Here is an 8911-nt window from a genome sequence, read left to right as displayed (position 1 = left end):
GAAGATTCCAGGAAGGAGATCGGTTTGGATTTATTGTGGTGGTAAGAACTAACTGTACCAACGAACTGTGAGTTGTATCGTCTCGCCTATTTTTTTACTCACTTGATTTAACTACTTTGAACTGGTATTTGCTAGCGTTATCCACTACAGTAGCATTGCTCTTTAAGTCCTCAGCGCAGGGCAGCAATATCGCCAGTGCGAGGATTCACATAAAAAGCGTCTAAAAGTGCTTTGAAACGGGTACAAGATGCAACGTCAACAGCCTATGAAGGAAGGCTATCCCACAACAACTATCTGGTATGGGGAAAACCCGTTGTTTCATAAACTTTTGCTCTCTGAGTTTGAAAAGCCTCTTACCGCGCCACCGCCGTGTGGGTTAAGATTGGGGAAAACTTGCCACCAGGCTTTACTCGCATATAGCATAATTTGGCATTGAGTCCAACCTGGGGCGTCGGAACTATAGGAAAACGGGTCAAACACGACGAGACGCGTTTCATACTCCATAGATTTAAGGTTGGAAACCATTTCCGTGGAACCTCTCCGGACAAGTCAGTGGCGTCTACGTTTTAATTGCGTCCTGAGTAGACAGCTTAGTTGGCATACCCAATAAGTGGCCTGAATTAGGCCTCGTAGAGTATCTGGAAGTCTATGAGAATAAAGGTGGGGAAGGTGCGCCCATTCACCCTTAGGACACTGCAGATATACAACGTCTGCAAATACTACATCACAATGACCCCTAGATTCGCCCCCTATCTGACGGCACACTGGTTGTACACCACCCGCAAGTGGATTGTGCGATCACAATCAGGGATGGTCCACTCTGAAAATGTGACCAACAACCATCTAGAGACCTTCGAATTCTTCCCGGCACGAAAGCGGCTCCGGCGATGTTGACCCGGAATAGCAATTATCGAGATCCATGAACACAGTTTCCGGGATTCGACCAGTCATATAGATATAAATAGAACGATTAATTACAGTACTGACACCTCCACATATTTTGCATCCACAAGTTTCGCGTAGAAGCTAGAAAGTTCACTGAATTATTTCAGCCGCAAAAATGCCCACAAATTCCGTCCATTGAAGGGGATTCATCTGCCGCGTACCGCCACTCTTATCGTTGATACCATACACAGAAATAATAGGGATGTATGCCTATTCATTTTCGAATTCAAAAAATTGAGTAAGCTACAGTTGTGAATTACGCGTTTGTCCGAACGCGGATCAGGCAGTGCCCGTCACGTTTTGTGTAATGGTGTTAACCGAAACACATGAGATGTGGAAAACCCGACTCTGAAGCTGCAAGAAAACAGGGTTAATAATAACAATAATAATGTTTATTCCCAACTTGCGGGTAGCATAGCGACTGGCGTGATCCATCCTAATCCCGTTTAACTACTTGTTGTCACCACACTAACTGTGGTAAACGTTAAGTTATTTCCATATTAAGGGACTAAAAGGGTTTCTATAACTCTCCAGGCCTTATTGATCTCATCCCATTTAATCTTCCCTGTAATTTTGGCTCCCTACCCACGCCTCAGGCGTGGCCAAATCTACTTCGGATAATGCCCCCCTGTTTATGTTTACCATCCCTTTTCCACGAAATTCCCAGTACCCAGAAACCTCGCTAGTCATGCTCTTATTCTCAACGTAATAGTATGATTATGCCTGAAGTTATGCCACCGAATATTTGGGAATAAATATTATCGTTAGTATAAAAAACTTTTATGGATAAGGTTCAGGCTCGAATAAAAGAGCGATTCCGCCTCCAACATCGATTTCATCTTATGCCAATTTCGTATTTTGTAGGGCGATTTTGCACCATAAAATGACATCTACTCTTTGACGAACCTCTCGTAGGAAATGTCGTCTATCGATATCTGTCCATCCGCATGAAAGAATGTGGAGCCAATTCCGGCCAAAAGTTCAAATATACCGCCAGGTTAAACAAAAATTCTTTTGAAACGGTCGTCTGTTGGAATCAAGGTGTGGCCCTCCGTAAAAGCAACTTTCTCGGAATTGGCGTCGGATGAAATACTCCCTGGCGCTCTAATCCAACGAGAAATCAAACCAACGGGTCTTACAGAGAAAGCTTGATGGCCAAGCCGTGCTCAAAAGTCAAATTAACAAGGCGAAAAATTGTTCATCACCGACTGAGTCCTTGAATTAGTTGGACCTCTTGCCCATTGTTCCTTACAAGTTGCGAATGAAACCTATTATTTTTATTTCATCGAATACTTCCCACTGTTTATGAAATTGTCCCTTTCCGCGGAATCCTCACTACCCGCAAACCCCCCAGTCATGCCCCATTCTGACTGTAAACACATGATCATGCCAGACGGTATGCCACCCACAAGTTGGAAATAAACATTATTATTATTCTAATCGAGCAGCAGTTAATTCAGTTACTCCACAGCGTGAGCTACAAATGGCAATCGTCAAAATTCTTTGACAACTGCGGGGAGTAAAGTGCGTGTAAATATGACTCCGATGAGGCCAAACTGCCACTCAAACGGGTAGTAAGCACTGGAACCACTAAGACAGCAAGCGGACAGGTGTGCTGCCGTGGTCCCTGTAAAGCATTGGAATCGGACCCGGATGGAGCTATTAAATCCGCCAATCTCTGTGGTGGTACGACGCTCCTCTGCTCCCCACCTGATGCAACACGAATAGTGCTGAAACGCTTCTAAACAACTGCACAACAAACTTCTCGACTTCAGCAGTCTGTCTGCCTCGAAAAGCCGTCAATTATCGCACATACAGAGACACGGTTTGCCCCAGACCTCTCTGATGCTGATCTCCGTCCCACCCAGATCCATTTTCCACGGAAATGAGTATCCACTCTCCGATCGCGGCACCCTTGTTGCCCGTTACGGGCCTGTCCATAAACTGAAGCATGTCAGTGCGAAGATGGCATGGCACTGTCATACCAGATGTGATGGCACTCCCGGAACTGCTTTCTTCAGAATCTCGACCGCAGCCGCTCGCCCACTCGAATCCGTTGTCGCAAATACGAGCAAATTTTTCATCTGGCCCCGTTCCCGGGACGAGTTCTTTCGTACCCGATGAATTTTCGCCCAAATCTGGCTAACCTGGTTTTCCGCTACAATTTTGGCATGCCTCCTCCGCAAACCAAAATTTCAAGGTCAGATGTAGAATATTTTTGTATTCTAGCCCATTCATAGGTCTTCAACCAGTTTTCTATACTGGATAGCCATTTTTAATAGTGGCTCCCCAGTGAGCTGCGGTCTCAAAGGCCAAACAGGCTTCCTTTCTCCAGTAGGCCTAATCAGTGCTAGCCGTAGATCGTAGAGCGTGTTTACTTCTCATCTACATTGTCGTTCCGTTCAACGTTCCGCCACCGTCCCACGCTCCCACAGTCCTATCTGAACTACTAGCCCACATAGGTATCTAAGACTGACTGCGACCCTCTTAATACGGTCCATAGTTCTCCTACTACCCTAGAACTCTCAACAGTATTCCACCAAATCAATCATTCCTCAACCTGTTCCGAAGTGTTTTATTAGGACACGGTTCCCGCCTTCCTGCTCAAAGCGGTCGCTAGACTCCGAATCCCCATCAGTTATCCTCCCAGTATGTTCAGTGAAGCGGCTTCAATCCAGAAGATCCTGCCCCCAACCCCCTCACGCTTCGAGGCCGGCAAAGACAGTATTCCAAGCAAACTCAGGTTGTTCAGTTGTTCTAACTGACATATCATTGCCTCCTCAACCTGGCAACAACTTTTCACCTCTATTAGTTGGTTCTGAAGTCCTGAATGACCTGACCATTTGGAGAACGGAATGTCCTCCCTCCGAACTATACAATCGATTGCATGCCTTCTGAATCCTGACGCAGCATGCGATCCAACCAACTTAGAAGTAGCGTCCCTTCTTATTGACACATTCGCTTCTGAGATTTGTCAACGCATCGAATGCCGGCATCGAGTCCTGACATTCAGTGCACCTGATCGAACCCCATTTGTGCATGCCACAACTGCCACATTGAATGCATGTGGCATGCGGAACACCATATGCACAGCTGGGCGGCTCCGGAAGCCGAAGTCGTCCATGTGCTGCCCGATAATAATGCAATTCCGGGATGAAAAAATGCCGCGCGTCTGCTAACAGCTCAGACTCTTCTCTCCACCAAAAAATTCCATACCTTAAAAATTAAAGCTGCTCGCACGAGAATGCAGACAGCCTACCAAAGAGTTACCTGAACCAGTTGTCCCATCACTCACCAGTACTTGCGCTGACGAATGCCACAATGCCACACAATGCTGCCTGATGGACCCAGGTCCTATACCCCACACCCATGACAATGAGCCCTCCACTTCGACCTCTGGGCATCCACAAATATTACCTCTGACCTCTGACACGTCAACAAGATCGACTGCCGATTTAAAAGATACGGTAATTAACCAGTCCACACATGAGGCTGTAGTGGAGAATTATGGCACAAGTTCTCTCTCTAGACCTCCTGACCTAATGACATTTCGTGTCTCCCCACCAATGCACTTCCTCGGGCTCAAGCACCTGCTGTCCAAGCCTCGCACCGTAAACCCTCCTCCTGTACCAACCCCCGAGCTCCTGCTCTTTGCTCTTCTTCTACAAGCCTGACTAAACCCGTACCTCCTCATAATCACATCTGTAGACCCTCTAGCCGTGCAACTCAGTTTCCTGACGGTATCCCTAAACCACAAATACCATTACGTAATCCTAGCCCCTATCAAGTTCCGCCCCTCTGGGAACCCGCGTACTATATGACTGGGATCCCTTTTCAGCAGCTGCCTACTTCACCACAGCCCCAGCCCCCTCCGAAGCCACGTGCAGCTCCATCTCTACGACCTTCAACTGCATCTCGACTTCCTATTCCAAACCTTCTTCAACTACAGCCAACACAGATGATTCCTTCTCACCCCCAACGGAGTTCACTCCCCCCAGTGAGTTTGAACAAACCACTAACTTCCTGACTGCACACTCCCTCACCTTGCATCTCTTACCATAAATCTCTTATTCCATCTCCTACACTCAGCCCAGTTTGGTTACCCGTTCCCTCCGCCCCCCACGATTCGATGCTGAAGGCTCTACAAAACACATACACCCGCCCTCTCAGTGCCCCTTCTTTACTCTGTCATTCCCCGTTTCCTAAACACTCTACCTGCCCCTCCATCCCGCGTGACCTAACTCCAGCTGTTTCTTTTGAGCCACCACAAACGGTACCATCTCCTGGTTATGTCGACTGAATTGTTACAAACGATTGCCCGACCCAGCCTTTTAAACTTTGTCCACGGAACTCCGCTGCCTGCACTGCCACCCAAACACTGCCCCGGTACCCATCACGGTACGTCCCAGCATCTTATTCTCATACATCTTAACATGGTCCTACCTCGCCCACCAATCCCTAAATTCCCGATTCCACGGTCTCTACTTTGTTACACATTGACCTCCTTGGGCTTACCGACTTCTTACTAGCCACCCCATCCATCTCTGATCTCGCTAGTAATATTTCTGTCCTTCTAATCAGCATCCGCTCCGTTATTACCTAAAGTGCACCACATTCGGGCTATCTCCNTCGTTCTAATCGACGCCCGCTCTCTTACCTAAATTGCACTACATTCAAGCTACATCCAGTATAGCTCGTCCAACCTACATTTGCATCCCTGAGACGTGGCTGTCTCCTAGCACGTCTGATGCCCTTATCTCCCTTCCAGGATACATTCTCTTCCTTTCCAATCGTTCTAACCGCCGTCGGGGCGGCTGCCTCATATATGCCAGAACTGAAATGGAAGCCTCCACCTTTGACGATCTGCTGCTGGCGGAAACTCCCGACTCTGTTTGGCTTTCTGCCTGTCGGGCTACTCCGCCGTTCATCCTCGGGTATTTGTACATGCCCTCTTCACACTTCACTGGCTTGATTGATCGTCTATCCAAGCTTTTTTATCTCACACCCAAGCTCTACCTCATCCAAAAACTAATTGTTGGGGTCTCAACCTTCCTGAGATTGCCTGGTCTCAACAAAACTCCCCTTTGCGTCTTTCGCCTCTGCTTGCCCAACTTTACGTCGAAGGCTGGTTCCAGCTTGTAAGGCAACCAACACGCAGTGCACACAACCTGGTCATTGCCCTTGTCAACGGTTATCTGTGTCCCCCTGCTGCAGTTGGTCCGAAGTTTCCTGACAGTGACCATTGTACTCTAACTTGCAGTTGGACGAGTACTCTACCTTCAACTACTTTTCCTCCCTTAACCTCTTCCATCCTTTCCCCGGGCATTCTTGAAACCTTTGCGATCTCATTGCGCCATAAGACCTGGGACGAGTTCTTTCTCTCTGATGACACGCAAAGCGTGGCTAACATCTTCTACGGCAACCTACTATCATCATTAAATCTAGCTACTCCCACCCGAGCTTCCCATGCCTCTGGTTGCCATCCAGCCACACGATTTCCCGCTATACGCCATTAACTTAGGAATTATCATAGGCTCTTCCTTGAATCCCATGATCGCTCTCTCCTTATTGTAATCAACAAACTCACGACTGATGTTACCACGGCCAAACTCGACCTTGAAAAGCAAAAGGAATCAACCGCCGTATCCCATTTTGTACAGCCTAAGATGCTGGGGCGCCTCTTTCACCGGCGTTGCTTTTCAAATTCATGTGCAGTTTGAAGTATTGTGGCCGCTGACGGGAAGCCTCTCTTCAGCTCCGCTGACATTGTGGAATCCCTAAACTTCTACTTCGCTGGCTGCTACGTCCCCCCCATCGACTCTATCTACTTATTAGTCCCCACCTGGTTACGAAGTGACCATATCTGCTAACGAGACAAGCCCCAAACTCTACACACTCTCTGTTACTTTGTCTGACGAAACTTCGTCTCTCGACCGCTTTAGAGACTCCAGTTTCCCATTCCTTTGCTTGTCTTAAAAGCTGATAACCCGGACGTCCCAACCCTTATCCTTACTCTCTTCAATATCTGCCTTATCACTGGCACAGTGCCTAGTCAGTGGAAGCAGTCTACCACTGTCCCACGCTATAAGTCAGGTCCACGAACTGCTCTAGCCAGCTATCGTGGCATCCACCATACCGTGTTTGATCCTTTGTACCTTATAGCGCCTTGTCAAAGCCCACGTCATGGACTACCTGCTCACCACCAAGACCCTTATCAATCAGCGGTATGGGTTTATGGCACAGTGGTCAACTAGCATATGCCGATTTCTTCACTATCCGGATGTTTGCAAGGCATTCGACCAAGTTCCCCACGGTGCACTCCTCAACAAATTACGATCTACGAAGATTGGTGGCCCACTACTGCGGTGGTTCATTTCTTACCTCACTGGGAGAACCTAGGCCACCAAAACTGTTGATCTGTCTTTCACAGCCCTTCCCATTACCAATGGAGTTATTCAGGGTAGTGTGCTTGGCCCTCCACTGTTCTTGCTATACGTTAATAACTTCACCGCTTCGACCACTCATGGATCCACTTTTCTGTTTGCTGATAACATTAAGACAGCTTACATGTTTGAGGCCAGTGATTCTGTTCCTACTCTTGCTAAAATTCAGTCTGAGCTGAATTATTTATCACTCTGATCCTTGAACTCCTGTCGTTCTTTCGCTGTTCCAAAATGCCAAGCCCTGTCACATCGATTCCCAATTCCTCCTGAGACGCTTACTCTTGACGGGCTCTCGATTCCTACCCTTGCCGAAGTGAGAGAACTAGGCCTTAACTATTCCTGTACACTTACCTTCAAGCAACATGCAAAGTACAGAGTGGCTAAAGCTCGCAAATCTCTGCCCTTACATTCGCCGTTCCTTCCATAATACATCAGGTTTAATCGCCATTTTTAAACAATTTGTAAGACCCATTCTTGAATTCGGCCCCAAATTCGCCTCACGGTATTCACAGACATGCCGGACTGCTGTGGAAAATGTGCAGCGCTTGTTTACCAAGCCCCTGTTTCCGGTGTCATCCACACTACCGTATCGTCCTCGCTGCTTGTCACTTGGGCTGGATACATTATGGCTAAGGTGCATCAGGTTAAATCTGCATCGCCTAATCTACCGATGGGCTTACATAGCTGACTACTGCCCTGAATTTTCTCCTGTACTCTCTAATCCGTCACTCCACCCAACTGCGCACTGATGATGTCTCCTCGTATGGTGACAAAACTTTTGCAAGCCAACTGCCATACTCGGCGAACAGATCAACAGCCAACTGATCAACAACCGACAAAACATCAATAAATCAATTATTGTACAACAAACCTCGACGGTTATCGACCGACAGTTAGACCCACGGCAAACGCGGAGACGAGTTCGAAAAATGCCAGAAATGTGAGTTTAAACAAATGATAATACGGTTCATTTGAGGAACCAAGAACATGTTCATAGTTTGTGCAACGCAATGTTTTAATGGATGGGATAAAGATAGGGGGGATGCGATAGTAATAAGATGTCAATAAATAGTGGGCAGGATTGGGGAGACATTTGAATTGATGCAGTTGAGTTCAGGGAGATTGGATGGGGGAAATTTTCGAGCGTTTATGAGTCACACTAAGAATAATAGTAATAAGGTTTATTCCCAACTTTTGGGTGGCATACCGTCCGGCATGGTCATACGTTCACAGTCAGAATGAAGCATGACTGGCGGATTTGCGGGATAGTGCGGATTGCACGAAAAGAGGACAATGTCATAAAGAGTGCGGAATATCCAATGAAATAGCAACAATGGGTTTCATTCCAAGCTTGTTGTGGACAATGGGAATGAGGTCCGACTAGTTCAGAGCATAGCCAGCTGGCATGAGTTAAGGCTAAAACCATTGTTGGCCATGACTGACCTTGGGTGGTTGGGTAAATGGCCGGAGTCACAACGAGCAAAAGCGGAGATGGAATAATTCAAATTGGGAGCACATGGCGA

The sequence above is a fragment of the Opisthorchis viverrini genome (assembly GCF_000715545.1).
Source record: "Opisthorchis viverrini unplaced genomic scaffold opera_v5_105, whole genome shotgun sequence".
Taxonomy (NCBI): Eukaryota; Metazoa; Platyhelminthes; class Trematoda; order Opisthorchiida; family Opisthorchiidae; genus Opisthorchis; species Opisthorchis viverrini.
This window is presented reverse-complemented; position numbering follows the sequence as displayed.